The 15,628-nt window shown below is 39.3% G+C and overlaps 36 non-coding genes across 36 annotated transcripts; all 36 read left to right on the top strand.

Annotated features, from left to right (window-relative positions):
• Nucleotides 1-135: 135 nt before the first annotated feature.
• On the top strand, nt 136-254 carry LOC134308057 (5S ribosomal RNA). Its single transcript, XR_010010380.1, has one exon. It is a non-coding gene; the product is annotated as a 5S ribosomal RNA (ribosomal RNA).
• Nucleotides 255-545: 291 nt separating this feature from the next.
• LOC134308025 (5S ribosomal RNA) lies at nt 546-664 on the top strand. Its single transcript, XR_010010350.1, has one exon. It is a non-coding gene; the product is annotated as a 5S ribosomal RNA (ribosomal RNA).
• Nucleotides 665-960: 296 nt separating this feature from the next.
• On the top strand, nt 961-1,079 carry LOC134308054 (5S ribosomal RNA). The gene has a single exon (XR_010010378.1). It is a non-coding gene; the product is annotated as a 5S ribosomal RNA (ribosomal RNA).
• Nucleotides 1,080-1,307: 228 nt separating this feature from the next.
• LOC134308053 (5S ribosomal RNA) lies at nt 1,308-1,426 on the top strand. Its single transcript, XR_010010377.1, has one exon. It is a non-coding gene; the product is annotated as a 5S ribosomal RNA (ribosomal RNA).
• A 332-nt stretch (nt 1,427-1,758) lies between these two features.
• Nucleotides 1,759-1,877, top strand: LOC134308052 (5S ribosomal RNA). The gene has a single exon (XR_010010376.1). It is a non-coding gene; the product is annotated as a 5S ribosomal RNA (ribosomal RNA).
• Nucleotides 1,878-2,176: 299 nt separating this feature from the next.
• Nucleotides 2,177-2,295, top strand: LOC134308024 (5S ribosomal RNA). Its single transcript, XR_010010349.1, has one exon. It is a non-coding gene; the product is annotated as a 5S ribosomal RNA (ribosomal RNA).
• Nucleotides 2,296-2,575: 280 nt separating this feature from the next.
• On the top strand, nt 2,576-2,694 carry LOC134308051 (5S ribosomal RNA). The gene has a single exon (XR_010010375.1). It is a non-coding gene; the product is annotated as a 5S ribosomal RNA (ribosomal RNA).
• A 555-nt stretch (nt 2,695-3,249) lies between these two features.
• On the top strand, nt 3,250-3,368 carry LOC134308050 (5S ribosomal RNA). Its single transcript, XR_010010374.1, has one exon. It is a non-coding gene; the product is annotated as a 5S ribosomal RNA (ribosomal RNA).
• A 315-nt stretch (nt 3,369-3,683) lies between these two features.
• On the top strand, nt 3,684-3,802 carry LOC134308022 (5S ribosomal RNA). The gene has a single exon (XR_010010348.1). It is a non-coding gene; the product is annotated as a 5S ribosomal RNA (ribosomal RNA).
• Nucleotides 3,803-4,094: 292 nt separating this feature from the next.
• LOC134308049 (5S ribosomal RNA) lies at nt 4,095-4,213 on the top strand. The gene has a single exon (XR_010010373.1). It is a non-coding gene; the product is annotated as a 5S ribosomal RNA (ribosomal RNA).
• Nucleotides 4,214-4,521: 308 nt separating this feature from the next.
• On the top strand, nt 4,522-4,640 carry LOC134308048 (5S ribosomal RNA). The gene has a single exon (XR_010010372.1). It is a non-coding gene; the product is annotated as a 5S ribosomal RNA (ribosomal RNA).
• A 324-nt stretch (nt 4,641-4,964) lies between these two features.
• LOC134308047 (5S ribosomal RNA) lies at nt 4,965-5,083 on the top strand. Its single transcript, XR_010010371.1, has one exon. It is a non-coding gene; the product is annotated as a 5S ribosomal RNA (ribosomal RNA).
• A 295-nt stretch (nt 5,084-5,378) lies between these two features.
• LOC134308021 (5S ribosomal RNA) lies at nt 5,379-5,497 on the top strand. The gene has a single exon (XR_010010347.1). It is a non-coding gene; the product is annotated as a 5S ribosomal RNA (ribosomal RNA).
• Nucleotides 5,498-5,765: 268 nt separating this feature from the next.
• On the top strand, nt 5,766-5,884 carry LOC134308046 (5S ribosomal RNA). The gene has a single exon (XR_010010370.1). It is a non-coding gene; the product is annotated as a 5S ribosomal RNA (ribosomal RNA).
• Nucleotides 5,885-6,367: 483 nt separating this feature from the next.
• LOC134308045 (5S ribosomal RNA) lies at nt 6,368-6,486 on the top strand. Its single transcript, XR_010010369.1, has one exon. It is a non-coding gene; the product is annotated as a 5S ribosomal RNA (ribosomal RNA).
• Nucleotides 6,487-6,770: 284 nt separating this feature from the next.
• Nucleotides 6,771-6,889, top strand: LOC134308043 (5S ribosomal RNA). The gene has a single exon (XR_010010367.1). It is a non-coding gene; the product is annotated as a 5S ribosomal RNA (ribosomal RNA).
• Nucleotides 6,890-7,172: 283 nt separating this feature from the next.
• On the top strand, nt 7,173-7,291 carry LOC134308058 (5S ribosomal RNA). Its single transcript, XR_010010381.1, has one exon. It is a non-coding gene; the product is annotated as a 5S ribosomal RNA (ribosomal RNA).
• A 268-nt stretch (nt 7,292-7,559) lies between these two features.
• Nucleotides 7,560-7,678, top strand: LOC134308042 (5S ribosomal RNA). The gene has a single exon (XR_010010366.1). It is a non-coding gene; the product is annotated as a 5S ribosomal RNA (ribosomal RNA).
• Nucleotides 7,679-7,982: 304 nt separating this feature from the next.
• Nucleotides 7,983-8,101, top strand: LOC134308041 (5S ribosomal RNA). Its single transcript, XR_010010365.1, has one exon. It is a non-coding gene; the product is annotated as a 5S ribosomal RNA (ribosomal RNA).
• A 272-nt stretch (nt 8,102-8,373) lies between these two features.
• LOC134308040 (5S ribosomal RNA) lies at nt 8,374-8,492 on the top strand. The gene has a single exon (XR_010010364.1). It is a non-coding gene; the product is annotated as a 5S ribosomal RNA (ribosomal RNA).
• Nucleotides 8,493-8,720: 228 nt separating this feature from the next.
• Nucleotides 8,721-8,839, top strand: LOC134308038 (5S ribosomal RNA). Its single transcript, XR_010010363.1, has one exon. It is a non-coding gene; the product is annotated as a 5S ribosomal RNA (ribosomal RNA).
• Nucleotides 8,840-9,155: 316 nt separating this feature from the next.
• Nucleotides 9,156-9,274, top strand: LOC134308037 (5S ribosomal RNA). Its single transcript, XR_010010362.1, has one exon. It is a non-coding gene; the product is annotated as a 5S ribosomal RNA (ribosomal RNA).
• A 307-nt stretch (nt 9,275-9,581) lies between these two features.
• On the top strand, nt 9,582-9,700 carry LOC134308056 (5S ribosomal RNA). The gene has a single exon (XR_010010379.1). It is a non-coding gene; the product is annotated as a 5S ribosomal RNA (ribosomal RNA).
• Nucleotides 9,701-9,984: 284 nt separating this feature from the next.
• LOC134308036 (5S ribosomal RNA) lies at nt 9,985-10,103 on the top strand. Its single transcript, XR_010010361.1, has one exon. It is a non-coding gene; the product is annotated as a 5S ribosomal RNA (ribosomal RNA).
• A 300-nt stretch (nt 10,104-10,403) lies between these two features.
• On the top strand, nt 10,404-10,522 carry LOC134308035 (5S ribosomal RNA). Its single transcript, XR_010010360.1, has one exon. It is a non-coding gene; the product is annotated as a 5S ribosomal RNA (ribosomal RNA).
• Nucleotides 10,523-10,838: 316 nt separating this feature from the next.
• LOC134308034 (5S ribosomal RNA) lies at nt 10,839-10,957 on the top strand. Its single transcript, XR_010010359.1, has one exon. It is a non-coding gene; the product is annotated as a 5S ribosomal RNA (ribosomal RNA).
• A 299-nt stretch (nt 10,958-11,256) lies between these two features.
• On the top strand, nt 11,257-11,375 carry LOC134308044 (5S ribosomal RNA). The gene has a single exon (XR_010010368.1). It is a non-coding gene; the product is annotated as a 5S ribosomal RNA (ribosomal RNA).
• A 268-nt stretch (nt 11,376-11,643) lies between these two features.
• Nucleotides 11,644-11,762, top strand: LOC134308033 (5S ribosomal RNA). Its single transcript, XR_010010358.1, has one exon. It is a non-coding gene; the product is annotated as a 5S ribosomal RNA (ribosomal RNA).
• A 563-nt stretch (nt 11,763-12,325) lies between these two features.
• Nucleotides 12,326-12,444, top strand: LOC134308031 (5S ribosomal RNA). The gene has a single exon (XR_010010356.1). It is a non-coding gene; the product is annotated as a 5S ribosomal RNA (ribosomal RNA).
• Nucleotides 12,445-12,752: 308 nt separating this feature from the next.
• Nucleotides 12,753-12,871, top strand: LOC134308030 (5S ribosomal RNA). The gene has a single exon (XR_010010355.1). It is a non-coding gene; the product is annotated as a 5S ribosomal RNA (ribosomal RNA).
• A 303-nt stretch (nt 12,872-13,174) lies between these two features.
• LOC134308032 (5S ribosomal RNA) lies at nt 13,175-13,293 on the top strand. The gene has a single exon (XR_010010357.1). It is a non-coding gene; the product is annotated as a 5S ribosomal RNA (ribosomal RNA).
• A 284-nt stretch (nt 13,294-13,577) lies between these two features.
• On the top strand, nt 13,578-13,696 carry LOC134308029 (5S ribosomal RNA). Its single transcript, XR_010010354.1, has one exon. It is a non-coding gene; the product is annotated as a 5S ribosomal RNA (ribosomal RNA).
• Nucleotides 13,697-13,988: 292 nt separating this feature from the next.
• Nucleotides 13,989-14,107, top strand: LOC134308028 (5S ribosomal RNA). The gene has a single exon (XR_010010353.1). It is a non-coding gene; the product is annotated as a 5S ribosomal RNA (ribosomal RNA).
• A 295-nt stretch (nt 14,108-14,402) lies between these two features.
• On the top strand, nt 14,403-14,521 carry LOC134308020 (5S ribosomal RNA). Its single transcript, XR_010010346.1, has one exon. It is a non-coding gene; the product is annotated as a 5S ribosomal RNA (ribosomal RNA).
• Nucleotides 14,522-14,809: 288 nt separating this feature from the next.
• Nucleotides 14,810-14,928, top strand: LOC134308027 (5S ribosomal RNA). The gene has a single exon (XR_010010352.1). It is a non-coding gene; the product is annotated as a 5S ribosomal RNA (ribosomal RNA).
• Nucleotides 14,929-15,160: 232 nt separating this feature from the next.
• On the top strand, nt 15,161-15,279 carry LOC134308026 (5S ribosomal RNA). Its single transcript, XR_010010351.1, has one exon. It is a non-coding gene; the product is annotated as a 5S ribosomal RNA (ribosomal RNA).
• Nucleotides 15,280-15,628: the final 349 nt, after the last annotated feature.

Genomic DNA, 15,628 nt, shown 5'->3' with positions numbered 1-15,628 from the left:
ATCTATCTATCTATCTATCTATCTATCTATCTAATCTATGAAAGGCCTTCCAATGTAATTCCAGCCCAGATAGCTGGCTAGCACTCAGATAGCTGGCTGACTAGCTATAACAGGCCTTTAAATCCAGCTTCTTTCGCTTACGGCCAAACCACCTTGGGAATGCCTGATCTCGTCCGATCTCAGAAGCCAAGCAGGGTTGGGCTCAGTCAGTACCTAGATGGGAGACTGCCTGGGAATACTGAGTGCTGTAAGCTTTTTATTTTTGAGTTTCAGCCCCATTCATGAAGTGTCATTTAGCAGTTAGCTAGCATAATAAAGGATCTATCTATCTATCTATCTATCTATCTATCTATCTATCTATCTATCTATCTATCTATCTATCTATCTATCTATCTATCTATCTATCTATCTATCTATCTATCTATCTATCTATCTATCTATCTATCTAAAAAAGGCCTTCCAATGTAATTCCAGCCCAGATAGCTGGCTAGCACTCAGATAGCTGGCTGACTAGCTATAACAGGCCTTTAAATCCAGCTTCTTTCGCTTACGGCCAAACCACCTTGGGAACGCCTGATCTCGTCCGATCTCAGAAGCCAAGCAGGGTTGGGCTCAGTCAGTACCTAGATGGGAGACTGCCTGGGAATACTGAGTGCTGTAAGCTTTTTATTTTTGAGTTTCAGCCCCATTCATGAAGTGTCATTTAGCAGTTAGCTAGCATAATAAAGGATCTATCTATCTATCTATCTATCTATCTATCTATCTATCTATCTATCTATCTATCTATCTATCTATCTATCTATCTATCTATCTATCTATCTATCTATCTATCTATCTATCTATCTATCTATCTATCTAATCTATGAAAGGCCTTCCAATGTAATTCCAGCCCAGATAGCTGGCTAGCACTCAGATAGCTGGCTGACTAGCTATAACAGGCCTTTAAATCCAGCTTCTTTCGCTTACGGCCAAACCACCTTGGGAATGCCTGATCTCGTCCGATCTCAGAAGCCAAGCAGGGTTGGGCTCAGTCAGTACCTAGATGGGAGACTGCCTGGGAATACTGAGTGCTGTAAGCTTTTTATTTTTGAGTTTCAGCCCCATTCATGAAGTGTCATTTAGCAGTTAGCTAGCATAATAAAGGATCTATCTATCTATCTATCTATCTATCTATCTATCTATCTATCTATCTATCTATCTATCTAATCTATGAAAGGCCTTCCAATGTAATTCCAGCCCAGATAGCTGGCTAGCACTCAGATAGCTGGCTGACTAGCTATAACAGGCCTTTAAATCCAGCTTCTTTCGCTTACGGCCAAACCACCTTGGGAATGCCTGATCTCGTCCGATCTCAGAAGCCAAGCAGGGTTGGGCTCAGTCAGTACCTAGATGGGAGACTGCCTGGGAATACTGAGTGCTGTAAGCTTTTTATTTTTGAGTTTCAGCCCCATTCATGAAGTGTCATTTAGCAGTTAGCTAGCATAATAAAGGATATATCTATCTATCTATCTATCTATCTATCTATCTATCTATCTATCTATCTATCTATCTATCTATCTATCTATCTATCTATCTATCTATCTATCTATCTATCTATCTATCTATCTATCTATCTATCTATCTATCTATCTATCTATCTATCTATCTATCTAATCTATCTATGAAAGGCCTTCCAATGTAATTCCAGCCCAGATAGCTGGCTAGCACTCAGATAGCTGGCTGACTAGCTATAACAGGCCTTTAAATCCAACTTCTTTCGCTTACGGCCAAACCACCTTGGGAATGCCTGATCTCGTCCGATCTCAGAAGCCAAGCAGGGTTGGGCTCAGTCAGTACCTAGATGGGAGACTGCCTGGGAATACTGAGTGCTGTAAGCTTTTTATTTTTGAGTTTCAGCCCCATTCATGAAGTGTCATTTAGCAGTTAGCTAGCATAATAAAGGATCTATCTATCTATCTATCTATCTATCTATCTATCTATCTATCTATCTATCTATCTATCTATCTATCTATCTATCTATCTATCTATCTATCTATCTATCTATCTATCTATCTATCTATCTATCTATCTATCTATCTAAAAAAGGCCTTCCAATGTAATTCCAGCCCAGATAGCTGGCTAGCACTCAGATAGCTGGCTGACTAGCTATAACAGGCCTTTAAATCCAGCTTCTTTCGCTTACGGCCAAACCACCTTGGGAACGCCTGATCTCGTCCGATCTCAGAAGCCAAGCAGGGTTGGGCTCAGTCAGTACCTAGATGGGAGACTGCCTGGGAATACTGAGTGCTGTAAGCTTTTTATTTTTGAGTTTCAGCCCCATTCATGAAGTGTCATTTAGCAGTTAGCTAGCATAATAAAGGATCTATCTATCTATCTATCTATCTATCTATCTATCTATCTATCTATCTATCTATCTATCTATCTATCTATCTATCTATCTATCTATCTATCTATCTATCTATCTATCTATCTAATCTATGAAAGGCCTTCCAATGTAATTCCAGCCCAGATAGCTGGCTAGCACTCAGATAGCTGGCTGACTAGCTATAACAGGCCTTTAAATCCAGCTTCTTTCGCTTACGGCCAAACCACCTTGGGAATGCCTGATCTCGTCCGATCTCAGAAGCCAAGCAGGGTTGGGCTCAGTCAGTACCTAGATGGGAGACTGCCTGGGAATACTGAGTGCTGTAAGCTTTTTATTTTTGAGTTTCAGCCCCATTCATGAAGTGTCATTTAGCAGTTAGCTAGCATAATAAAGGATCTATCTATCTATCTATCTATCTATCTATCTATCTATCTATCTATCTATCTATCTATCTATCTATCTATCTATCTATCTATCTATCTATCTATCTATCTATCTATCTATCTATCTATCTATCTATCTATCTATCTATCTATCTATCTATCTATCTATCTATCTATCTATCTATCTATCTATCTATCTATCTATCTATCTATCTATCTATCTATCTATCTATCTATCTATCTATCTATCTATCTATCTATCTATCTATCTATCTATCTATCTATCTATCTATCTATCTATCTATCTATCTATCTATCTATCTATCTATCTATCTATCTATCTATCTATCTATCTATCTATCTATCTATCTATCTATCTATCTATCTATCTATCTATCTATCTATGAAAGGCCTTCCAATGTAATTCCAGCCCAGATAGCTGGCTAGCACTCAGATAGCTGGCTGACTAGCTATAACAGGCCTTTAAATCCAACTTCTTTCGCTTACGGCCAAACCACCTTGGGAATGCCTGATCTCGTCCGATCTCAGAAGCCAAGCAGGGTTGGGCTCAGTCAGTACCTAGATGGGAGACTGCCTGGGAATACTGAGTGCTGTAAGCTTTTTATTTTTGAGTTTCAGCCCCATTCATGAAGTGTCATTTAGCAGTTAGCTAGCATAATAAAGGATCTATCTATCTATCTATCTATCTATCTATCTATCTATCTATCTATCTATCTATCTATCTATCTATCTATCTATCTATCTATCTATCTATCTATCTATCTATCTATCTATCTATCTATCTATCTATCTATCTATCTATCTATCTATCTATCTAAAAAAGGCCTTCCAATGTAATTCCAGCCCAGATAGCTGGCTAGCACTCAGATAGCTGGCTGACTAGCTATAACAGGCCTTTAAATCCAGCTTCTTTCGCTTACGGCCAAACCACCTTGGGAACGCCTGATCTCGTCCGATCTCAGAAGCCAAGCAGGGTTGGGCTCAGTCAGTACCTAGATGGGAGACTGCCTGGGAATACTGAGTGCTGTAAGCTTTTTATTTTTGAGTTTCAGCCCCATTCATGAAGTGTCATTTAGCAGTTAGCTAGCATAATAAAGGATCTATCTATCTATCTATCTATCTATCTATCTATCTATCTATCTATCTATCTATCTATCTATCTATCTATCTATCTATCTATCTATCTATCTATCTATCTATCTATCTATCTATCTATCTATCTAATCTATGAAAGGCCTTCCAATGTAATTCCAGCCCAGATAGCTGGCTAGCACTCAGATAGCTGGCTGACTAGCTATAACAGGCCTTTAAATCCAGCTTCTTTCGCTTACGGCCAAACCACCTTGGGAATGCCTGATCTCGTCCGATCTCAGAAGCCAAGCAGGGTTGGGCTCAGTCAGTACCTAGATGGGAGACTGCCTGGGAATACTGAGTGCTGTAAGCTTTTTATTTTTGAGTTTCAGCCCCATTCATGAAGTGTCATTTAGCAGTTAGCTAGCATAATAAAGGATCTATCTATCTATCTATCTATCTATCTATCTATCTATCTATCTATCTATCTATCTATCTATCTATCTATCTATCTATCTATCTATCTATCTATCTATCTATCTATCTATCTATCTATCTATCTATCTATCTATCTATCTAATCTATGAAAGGCCTTCCAATGTAATTCCAGCCCAGATAGCTGGCTAGCACTCAGATAGCTGGCTGACTAGCTATAACAGGCCTTTAAATCCAGCTTCTTTCGCTTACGGCCAAACCACCTTGGGAATGCCTGATCTCGTCCGATCTCAGAAGCCAAGCAGGGTTGGGCTCAGTCAGTACCTAGATGGGAGACTGCCTGGGAATACTGAGTGCTGTAAGCTTTTTATTTTTGAGTTTCAGCCCCATTCATGAAGTGTCATTTAGCAGTTAGCTAGCATAATAAAGGATCTATCTATCTATCTATCTATCTATCTATCTATCTATCTATCTATCTATCTATCTATCTATCTATCTATCTATCTATCTATCTATCTATCTATCTATCTATCTATCTATCTATCTATCTATCTATCTATCTATCTATCTATTCTATCTATCTATCTATCTATGAAAGGCCTTCCAATGTAATTCCAGCCCAGATAGCTGGCTAGCACTCAGATAGCTGGCTGACTAGCTATAACAGGCCTTTAAATCCAACTTCTTTCGCTTACGGCCAAACCACCTTGGGAATGCCTGATCTCGTCCGATCTCAGAAGCCAAGCAGGGTTGGGCTCAGTCAGTACCTAGATGGGAGACTGCCTGGGAATACTGAGTGCTGTAAGCTTTTTATTTTTGAGTTTCAGCCCCATTCATGAAGTGTCATTTAGCAGTTAGCTAGCATAATAAAGGATCTATCTATCTATCTATCTATCTATCTATCTATCTATCTATCTATCTATCTATCTATCTATCTATCTATCTATCTATCTATCTATCTATCTATCTATCTATCTATCTATCTATCTATCTATCTATCTATCTAAAAAAGGCCTTCCAATGTAATTCCAGCCCAGATAGCTGGCTAGCACTCAGATAGCTGGCTGACTAGCTATAACAGGCCTTTAAATCCAGCTTCTTTCGCTTACGGCCAAACCACCTTGGGAACGCCTGATCTCGTCCGATCTCAGAAGCCAAGCAGGGTTGGGCTCAGTCAGTACCTAGATGGGAGACTGCCTGGGAATACTGAGTGCTGTAAGCTTTTTATTTTTGAGTTTCAGCCCCATTCATGAAGTGTCATTTAGCAGTTAGCTAGCATAATAAAGGATCTATCTATCTATCTATCTATCTATCTATCTATCTATCTATCTATCTATCTATCTATCTATCTATCTATCTATCTATCTATCTATCTATCTATCTATCTAATCTATGAAAGGCCTTCCAATGTAATTCCAGCCCAGATAGCTGGCTAGCACTCAGATAGCTGGCTGACTAGCTATAACAGGCCTTTAAATCCAGCTTCTTTCGCTTACGGCCAAACCACCTTGGGAATGCCTGATCTCGTCCGATCTCAGAAGCCAAGCAGGGTTGGGCTCAGTCAGTACCTAGATGGGAGACTGCCTGGGAATACTGAGTGCTGTAAGCTTTTTATTTTTGAGTTTCAGCCCCATTCATGAAGTGTCATTTAGCAGTTAGCTAGCATAATAAAGGATCTATCTATCTATCTATCTATCTATCTATCTATCTATCTATCTATCTATCTATCTATCTATCTATCTATCTATCTATCTATCTATCTATCTATCTATCTATCTATCTATCTATCTATCTATCTATCTATCTATCTATCTATCTATCTATCTATCTATCTATCTATCTATCTATCTATCTATCTATCTATCTATCTATCTATCTATCTATCTATCTATCTATCTATCTATCTATCTATCTATCTATCTATCTATCTATCTATCTATCTATCTATCTATCTATCTATCTATCTATCTATCTATCTATCTATCTATCTATCTATGAAAGGCCTTCCAATGTAATTCCAGCCCAGATAGCTGGCTAGCACTCAGATAGCTGGCTGACTAGCTATAACAGGCCTTTAAATCCAGCTTCTTTCGCTTACGGCCAAACCACCTTGGGAATGCCTGATCTCGTCCGATCTCAGAAGCCAAGCAGGGTTGGGCTCAGTCAGTACCTAGATGGGAGACTGCCTGGGAATACTGAGTGCTGTAAGCTTTTTATTTTTGAGTTTCAGCCCCATTCATGAAGTGTCATTTAGCAGTTAGCTAGCATAATAAAGGATCTATCTATCTATCTATCTATCTATCTATCTATCTATCTATCTATCTATCTATCTATCTATCTATCTATCTATCTATCTATCTATCTATCTATCTATCTATCTATCTATCTATCTAATCTCTTAAAGGCCTTCCAATGTAATTCCAGCCCAGATAGCTGGCTAGCACTCAGATAGCTGGCTGACTAGCTATAACAGGCCTTTAAATCCAGCTTCTTTCGCTTACGGCCAAACCACCTTGGGAATGCCTGATCTCGTCCGATCTCAGAAGCCAAGCAGGGTTGGGCTCAGTCAGTACCTAGATGGGAGACTGCCTGGGAATACTGAGTGCTGTAAGCTTTTTATTTTTGAGTTTCAGCCCCATTCATGAAGTGTCATTTAGCAGTTAGCTAGCATAATAAAGGATCTATCTATCTATCTATCTATCTATCTATCTATCTATCTATCTATCTATCTATCTATCTATCTATCTATCTATCTATCTATCTATCTATCTATCTATCTATCTATCTATCTATCTATCTAAAAAAGGCCTTCCAATGTAATTCCAGCCCAGATAGCTGGCTAGCACTCAGATAGCTGGCTGACTAGCTATAACAGGCCTTTAAATCCAGCTTCTTTCGCTTACGGCCAAACCACCTTGGGAACGCCTGATCTCGTCCGATCTCAGAAGCCAAGCAGGGTTGGGCTCAGTCAGTACCTAGATGGGAGACTGCCTGGGAATACTGAGTGCTGTAAGCTTTTTATTTTTGAGTTTCAGCCCCATTCATGAAGTGTCATTTAGCAGTTAGCTAGCATAATAAAGGATCTATCTATCTATCTATCTATCTATCTATCTATCTATCTATCTATCTATCTATCTATCTATCTATCTATCTATCTATCTATCTATCTATCTATCTATCTAATCTATGAAAGGCCTTCCAATGTAATTCCAGCCCAGATAGCTGGCTAGCACTCAGATAGCTGGCTGACTAGCTATAACAGGCCTTTAAATCCAGCTTCTTTCGCTTACGGCCAAACCACCTTGGGAATGCCTGATCTCGTCCGATCTCAGAAGCCAAGCAGGGTTGGGCTCAGTCAGTACCTAGATGGGAGACTGCCTGGGAATACTGAGTGCTGTAAGCTTTTTATTTTTGAGTTTCAGCCCCATTCATGAAGTGTCATTTAGCAGTTAGCTAGCATAATAAAGGATCTATCTATCTATCTATCTATCTATCTATCTATCTATCTATCTATCTATCTATCTATCTATCTATCTATCTATCTATCTATCTATCTATCTATCTATCTATCTATCTATCTATCTATCTATCTATCTATCTATCTAATCTATGAAAGGCCTTCCAATGTAATTCCAGCCCAGATAGCTGGCTAGCACTCAGATAGCTGGCTGACTAGCTATAACAGGCCTTTAAATCCAGCTTCTTTCGCTTACGGCCAAACCACCTTGGGAATGCCTGATCTCGTCCGATCTCAGAAGCCAAGCAGGGTTGGGCTCAGTCAGTACCTAGATGGGAGACTGCCTGGGAATACTGAGTGCTGTAAGCTTTTTATTTTTGAGTTTCAGCCCCATTCATGAAGTGTCATTTAGCAGTTAGCTAGCATAATAAAGGATCTATCTATCTATCTATCTATCTATCTATCTATCTATCTATCTATCTATCTATCTATCTATCTATCTATCTATCTATCTATCTATCTATCTATCTATCTATCTAATCTATGAAAGGCCTTCCAATGTAATTCCAGCCCAGATAGCTGGCTAGCACTCAGATAGCTGGCTGACTAGCTATAACAGGCCTTTAAATCCAGCTTCTTTCGCTTACGGCCAAACCACCTTGGGAATGCCTGATCTCGTCCGATCTCAGAAGCCAAGCAGGGTTGGGCTCAGTCAGTACCTAGATGGGAGACTGCCTGGGAATACTGAGTGCTGTAAGCTTTTTATTTTTGAGTTTCAGCCCCATTCATGAAGTGTCATTTAGCAGTTAGCTAGCATAATAAAGGATCTATCTATCTATCTATCTATCTATCTATCTATCTATCTATCTATCTATCTATCTATCTAATCTATGAAAGGCCTTCCAATGTAATTCCAGCCCAGATAGCTGGCTAGCACTCAGATAGCTGGCTGACTAGCTATAACAGGCCTTTAAATCCAGCTTCTTTCGCTTACGGCCAAACCACCTTGGGAATGCCTGATCTCGTCCGATCTCAGAAGCCAAGCAGGGTTGGGCTCAGTCAGTACCTAGATGGGAGACTGCCTGGGAATACTGAGTGCTGTAAGCTTTTTATTTTTGAGTTTCAGCCCCATTCATGAAGTGTCATTTAGCAGTTAGCTAGCATAATAAAGGATCTATCTATCTATCTATCTATCTATCTATCTATCTATCTATCTATCTATCTATCTATCTATCTATCTATCTATCTATCTATCTATCTATCTATCTATCTATCTATCTATCTATCTATCTATCTATCTATCTATTCTATCTATCTATCTATCTATGAAAGGCCTTCCAATGTAATTCCAGCCCAGATAGCTGGCTAGCACTCAGATAGCTGGCTGACTAGCTATAACAGGCCTTTAAATCCAACTTCTTTCGCTTACGGCCAAACCACCTTGGGAATGCCTGATCTCGTCCGATCTCAGAAGCCAAGCAGGGTTGGGCTCAGTCAGTACCTAGATGGGAGACTGCCTGGGAATACTGAGTGCTGTAAGCTTTTTATTTTTGAGTTTCAGCCCCATTCATGAAGTGTCATTTAGCAGTTAGCTAGCATAATAAAGGATCTATCTATCTATCTATCTATCTATCTATCTATCTATCTATCTATCTATCTATCTATCTATCTATCTATCTATCTATCTATCTATCTATCTATCTATCTATCTATCTATCTATCTATCTATCTATCTATCTATCTATCTATCTAAAAAAGGCCTTCCAATGTAATTCCAGCCCAGATAGCTGGCTAGCACTCAGATAGCTGGCTGACTAGCTATAACAGGCCTTTAAATCCAGCTTCTTTCGCTTACGGCCAAACCACCTTGGGAACGCCTGATCTCGTCCGATCTCAGAAGCCAAGCAGGGTTGGGCTCAGTCAGTACCTAGATGGGAGACTGCCTGGGAATACTGAGTGCTGTAAGCTTTTTATTTTTGAGTTTCAGCCCCATTCATGAAGTGTCATTTAGCAGTTAGCTAGCATAATAAAGGATCTATCTATCTATCTATCTATCTATCTATCTATCTATCTATCTATCTATCTATCTATCTATCTATCTATCTATCTATCTATCTATCTATCTATCTATCTATCTATCTATCTATCTAATCTATGAAAGGCCTTCCAATGTAATTCCAGCCCAGATAGCTGGCTAGCACTCAGATAGCTGGCTGACTAGCTATAACAGGCCTTTAAATCCAGCTTCTTTCGCTTACGGCCAAACCACCTTGGGAATGCCTGATCTCGTCCGATCTCAGAAGCCAAGCAGGGTTGGGCTCAGTCAGTACCTAGATGGGAGACTGCCTGGGAATACTGAGTGCTGTAAGCTTTTTATTTTTGAGTTTCAGCCCCATTCATGAAGTGTCATTTAGCAGTTAGCTAGCATAATAAAGGATCTATCTATCTATCTATCTATCTATCTATCTATCTATCTATCTATCTATCTATCTATCTATCTATCTATCTATCTATCTATCTATCTATCTATCTATCTATCTATCTATCTATCTATCTATCTATCTATCTAATCTATGAAAGGCCTTCCAATGTAATTCCAGCCCAGATAGCTGGCTAGCACTCAGATAGCTGGCTGACTAGCTATAACAGGCCTTTAAATCCAGCTTCTTTCGCTTACGGCCAAACCACCTTGGGAATGCCTGATCTCGTCCGATCTCAGAAGCCAAGCAGGGTTGGGCTCAGTCAGTACCTAGATGGGAGACTGCCTGGGAATACTGAGTGCTGTAAGCTTTTTATTTTTGAGTTTCAGCCCCATTCATGAAGTGTCATTTAGCAGTTAGCTAGCATAATAAAGGATCTATCTATCTATCTATCTATCTATCTATCTATCTATCTATCTATCTATCTATCTATCTATCTATCTATCTATCTATCTATCTATCTATCTATCTATCTATCTATCTATCTATCTATCTATCTATCTATCTATTCTATCTATCTATCTATCTATGAAAGGCCTTCCAATGTAATTCCAGCCCAGATAGCTGGCTAGCACTCAGATAGCTGGCTGACTAGCTATAACAGGCCTTTAAATCCAACTTCTTTCGCTTACGGCCAAACCACCTTGGGAATGCCTGATCTCGTCCGATCTCAGAAGCCAAGCAGGGTTGGGCTCAGTCAGTACCTAGATGGGAGACTGCCTGGGAATACTGAGTGCTGTAAGCTTTTTATTTTTGAGTTTCAGCCCCATTCATGAAGTGTCATTTAGCAGTTAGCTAGCATAATAAAGGATCTATCTATCTATCTATCTATCTATCTATCTATCTATCTATCTATCTATCTATCTATCTATCTATCTATCTATCTATCTATCTATCTATCTATCTATCTATCTATCTATCTATCTATCTATCTATCTATCTATCTAAAAAAGGCCTTCCAATGTAATTCCAGCCCAGATAGCTGGCTAGCACTCAGATAGCTGGCTGACTAGCTATAACAGGCCTTTAAATCCAGCTTCTTTCGCTTACGGCCAAACCACCTTGGGAACGCCTGATCTCGTCCGATCTCAGAAGCCAAGCAGGGTTGGGCTCAGTCAGTACCTAGATGGGAGACTGCCTGGGAATACTGAGTGCTGTAAGCTTTTTATTTTTGAGTTTCAGCCCCATTCATGAAGTGTCATTTAGCAGTTAGCTAGCATAATAAAGGATCTATCTATCTATCTATCTATCTATCTATCTATCTATCTATCTATCTATCTATCTATCTATCTATCTATCTATCTATCTATCTATCTATCTATCTATCTAATCTATGAAAGGCCTTCCAATGTAATTCCAGCCCAGATAGCTGGCTAGCACTCAGATAGCTGGCTGACTAGCTATAACAGGCCTTTAAATCCAGCTTCTTTCGCTTACGGCCAAACCACCTTGGGAATGCCTGATCTCGTCCGATCTCAGAAGCCAAGCAGGGTTGGGCTCAGTCAGTACCTAGATGGGAGACTGCCTGGGAATACTGAGTGCTGTAAGCTTTTTATTTTTGAGTTTCAGCCCCATTCATGAAGTGTCATTTAGCAGTTAGCTAGCATAATAAAGGATCTATCTATCTATCTATCTATCTATCTATCTATCTATCTATCTATCTATCTATCTATCTATCTATCTATCTATCTATCTATCTATCTATCTATCTATCTATCTATCTATCTATCTATCTATCTATCTATCTATCTATCTATCTATCTATCTATCTATCTATCTATCTATCTATCTATCTATCTATCTATCTATCTATCTATCTATCTATCTATCTATCTATCTATCTATCTATCTATCTATCTATCTATCTATCTATCTATCTATCTATCTATCTATCTATCTATCTATCTATCTATCTATCTATCTATCTATCTATCTATCTATCTATCTATCTATCTATCTATCTATCTATCTATCTATCTATCTATCTATCTATCTATCTATCTATCTATCTATCTATGAAAGGCCTTCCAATGTAATTCCAGCCCAGATAGCTGGCTAGCACTCAGATAGCTGGCTGACTAGCTATAACAGGCCTTTAAATCCAACTTCTTTCGCTTACGGCCAAACCACCTTGGGAATGCCTGATCTCGTCCGATCTCAGAAGCCAAGCAGGGTTGGGCTCAGTCAGTACCTAGATGGGAGACTGCCTGGGAATACTGAGTGCTGTAAGCTTTTTATTTTTGAGTTTCAGCCCCATTCATGAAGTGTCATTTAGCAGTTAGCTAGCATAATAAAGGATCTATCTATCTATCTATCTATCTATCTATCTATCTATCTATCTATCTATCTATCTATCTATCTATCTATCTATCTATCTATCTATCTATCTATCTATCTATCTATCTATCTATCTATCTATCTATCTATCTATCTATCTAATCTCTTAAAGGCCTTCCAATGTAATTCCAGCCCAGATAGCTGGCTAGCACTCAGATAGCTGGCTGACTAGCTATAACAGGCCTTTAAATCCAGCTTCTTTCGCTTACGGCCAAACCACCTTGGGAATGCCTGATCTCGTCCGATCTCAGAAGCCAAGCAGGGTTGGGCTCAGTCAGTACCTAGATGGGAGACTGCCTGGGAATACTGAGTGCTGTAAGCTTTTTATTTTTGAGTTTCAGCCCCATTCATGAAGTGTCATTTAGCAGTTAGCTAGCATAATAAAGGATCTATCTATCTATCTATCTATCTATCTATCTATCTATCTATCTATCTATCTATCTATCTATCTATCTATCTATCTATCTATCTATCTATCTATCTATCTATCTATCTATCTATCTATCTATCTATCTATCTATCTATCTAAAAAAGGCCTTCCAATGTAATTCCAGCCCAGATAGCTGGCTAGCACTCAGATAGCTGGCTGACTAGCTATAACAGGCCTTTAAATCCAGCTTCTTTCGCTTACGGCCAAACCACCTTGGGAACGCCTGATCTCGTCCGATCTCAGAAGCCAAGCAGGGTTGGGCTCAGTCAGTACCTAGATGGGAGACTGCCTGGGAATACTGAGTGCTGTAAGCTTTTTATTTTTGAGTTTCAGCCCCATTCATGAAGTGTCATTTAGCAGTTAGCTAGCATAATAAAGGATCTATCTATCTATCTATCTATCTATCTATCTATCTATCTATCTATCTATCTATCTATCTATCTATCTATCTATCTATCTATCTATCTATCTATCTATCTATCTATCTATCTATCTAATCTATGAAAGGCCTTCCAATGTAATTCCAGCCCAGATAGCTGGCTAGCACTCAGATAGCTGGCTGACTAGCTATAACAGGCCTTTAAATCCAGCTTCTTTCGCTTACGGCCAAACCACCTTGGGAATGCCTGATCTCGTCCGATCTCAGAAGCCAAGCAGGGTTGGGCTCAGTCAGTACCTAGATGGGAGACTGCCTGGGAATACTGAGTGCTGTAAGCTTTTTATTTTTGAGTTTCAGCCCCATTCATGAAGTGTCATTTAGCAGTTAGCTAGCATAATAAAGGATCTATCTATCTATCTATCTATCTATCTATCTATCTATCTATCTATCTATCTATCTATCTATCTATCTATCTATCTATCTATCTATCTATCTATCTATCTATCTATCTATCTATCTATCTATCTAATCTATGAAAGGCCTTCCAATGTAATTCCAGCCCAGATAGCTGGCTAGCACTCAGATAGCTGGCTGACTAGCTATAACAGGCCTTTAAATCCAGCTTCTTTCGCTTACGGCCAAACCACCTTGGGAATGCCTGATCTCGTCCGATCTCAGAAGCCAAGCAGGGTTGGGCTCAGTCAGTACCTAGATGGGAGACTGCCTGGGAATACTGAGTGCTGTAAGCTTTTTATTTTTGAGTTTCAGCCCCATTCATGAAGTGTCATTTAGCAGTTAGCTAGCATAATAAAGGATCTATCTATCTATCTATCTATCTATCTATCTATCTATCTATCTATCTATCTATCTATCTATCTATCTATCTATCTATCTATCTATCTATCTATCTATCTATCTATCTATCTATCTATCTATCTATCTATCTAAAAAAGGCCTTCCAATGTAATTCCAGCCCAGATAGCTGGCTAGCACTCAGATAGCTGGCTGACTAGCTATAACAGGCCTTTAAATCCAGCTTCTTTCGCTTACGGCCAAACCACCTTGGGAACGCCTGATCTCGTCCGATCTCAGAAGCCAAGCAGGGTTGGGCTCAGTCAGTACCTAGATGGGAGACTGCCTGGGAATACTGAGTGCTGTAAGCTTTTTATTTTTGAGTTTCAGCCCCATTCATGAAGTGTCATTTAGCAGTTAGCTAGCATAATAAAGGATCTATCTATCTATCTATCTATCTATCTATCTATCTATCTATCTATCTATCTATCTATCTATCTATCTATCTATCTATCTATCTATCTATCTATCTATCTATCTATCTATCTATCTATCTAATCTATGAAAGGCCTTCCAATGTAATTCCAGCCCAGATAGCTGGCTAGCACTCAGATAGCTGGCTGACTAGCTATAACAGGCCTTTAAATCCAGCTTCTTTCGCTTACGGCCAAACCACCTTGGGAATGCCTGATCTCGTCCGATCTCAGAAGCCAAGCAGGGTTGGGCTCAGTCAGTACCTAGATGGGAGACTGCCTGGGAATACTGAGTGCTGTAAGCTTTTTATTTTTGAGTTTCAGCCCCATTCATGAAGTGTCATTTAGCAGTTAGCTAGCATAATAAAGGATCTATCTATCTATCTATCTATCTATCTATCTATCTATCTATCTATCTATCTATCTATCTATCTAATCTATGAAAGGCCTTCCAATGTAATTCCAGCCCAGATAGCTGGCTAGCACTCAGATAGCTGGCTGACTAGCTATAACAGGCCTTTAAATCCAGCTTCTTTCGCTTACGGCCAAACCACCTTGGGAATGCCTGATCTCGTCCGATCTCAGAAGCCAAGCAGGGTTGGGCTCAGTCAGTACCTAGATGGGAGACTGCCTGGGAATACTGAGTGCTGTAAGCTTTTTATTTTTGAGTTTCAGCCCCATTCATGAAGTGTCATTTAGCAGTTAGCTAGCATAATAAAGGATCTATCTATCTATCTATCTATCTATCTATCTATCTATCTATCTATCTATCTATCTATCTATCTATCTATCTATCTATCTATCTATCTATCTATCTATCTATCTATCTATCTATCTATCTATTCTATCTATCTATCTATCTATGAAAGGCCTTCCAATGTAATTCCAGCCCAGATAGCTGGCTAGCACTCAGATAGCTGGCTGACTAGCTATAACAGGCCTTTAAATCCAACTTCTTTCGCTTACGGCCAAACCACCTTGGGAATGCCTGATCTCGTCCGATCT

Source organism: Trichomycterus rosablanca, unplaced genomic scaffold, assembly GCF_030014385.1.
Source record: "Trichomycterus rosablanca isolate fTriRos1 unplaced genomic scaffold, fTriRos1.hap1 scaffold_407, whole genome shotgun sequence".
Classification (NCBI taxonomy): domain Eukaryota; kingdom Metazoa; phylum Chordata; class Actinopteri; order Siluriformes; family Trichomycteridae; genus Trichomycterus; species Trichomycterus rosablanca.
Note: the sequence above shows the minus strand (reverse complement) of the source record. Positions and strands in the feature narration are given on the sequence as shown.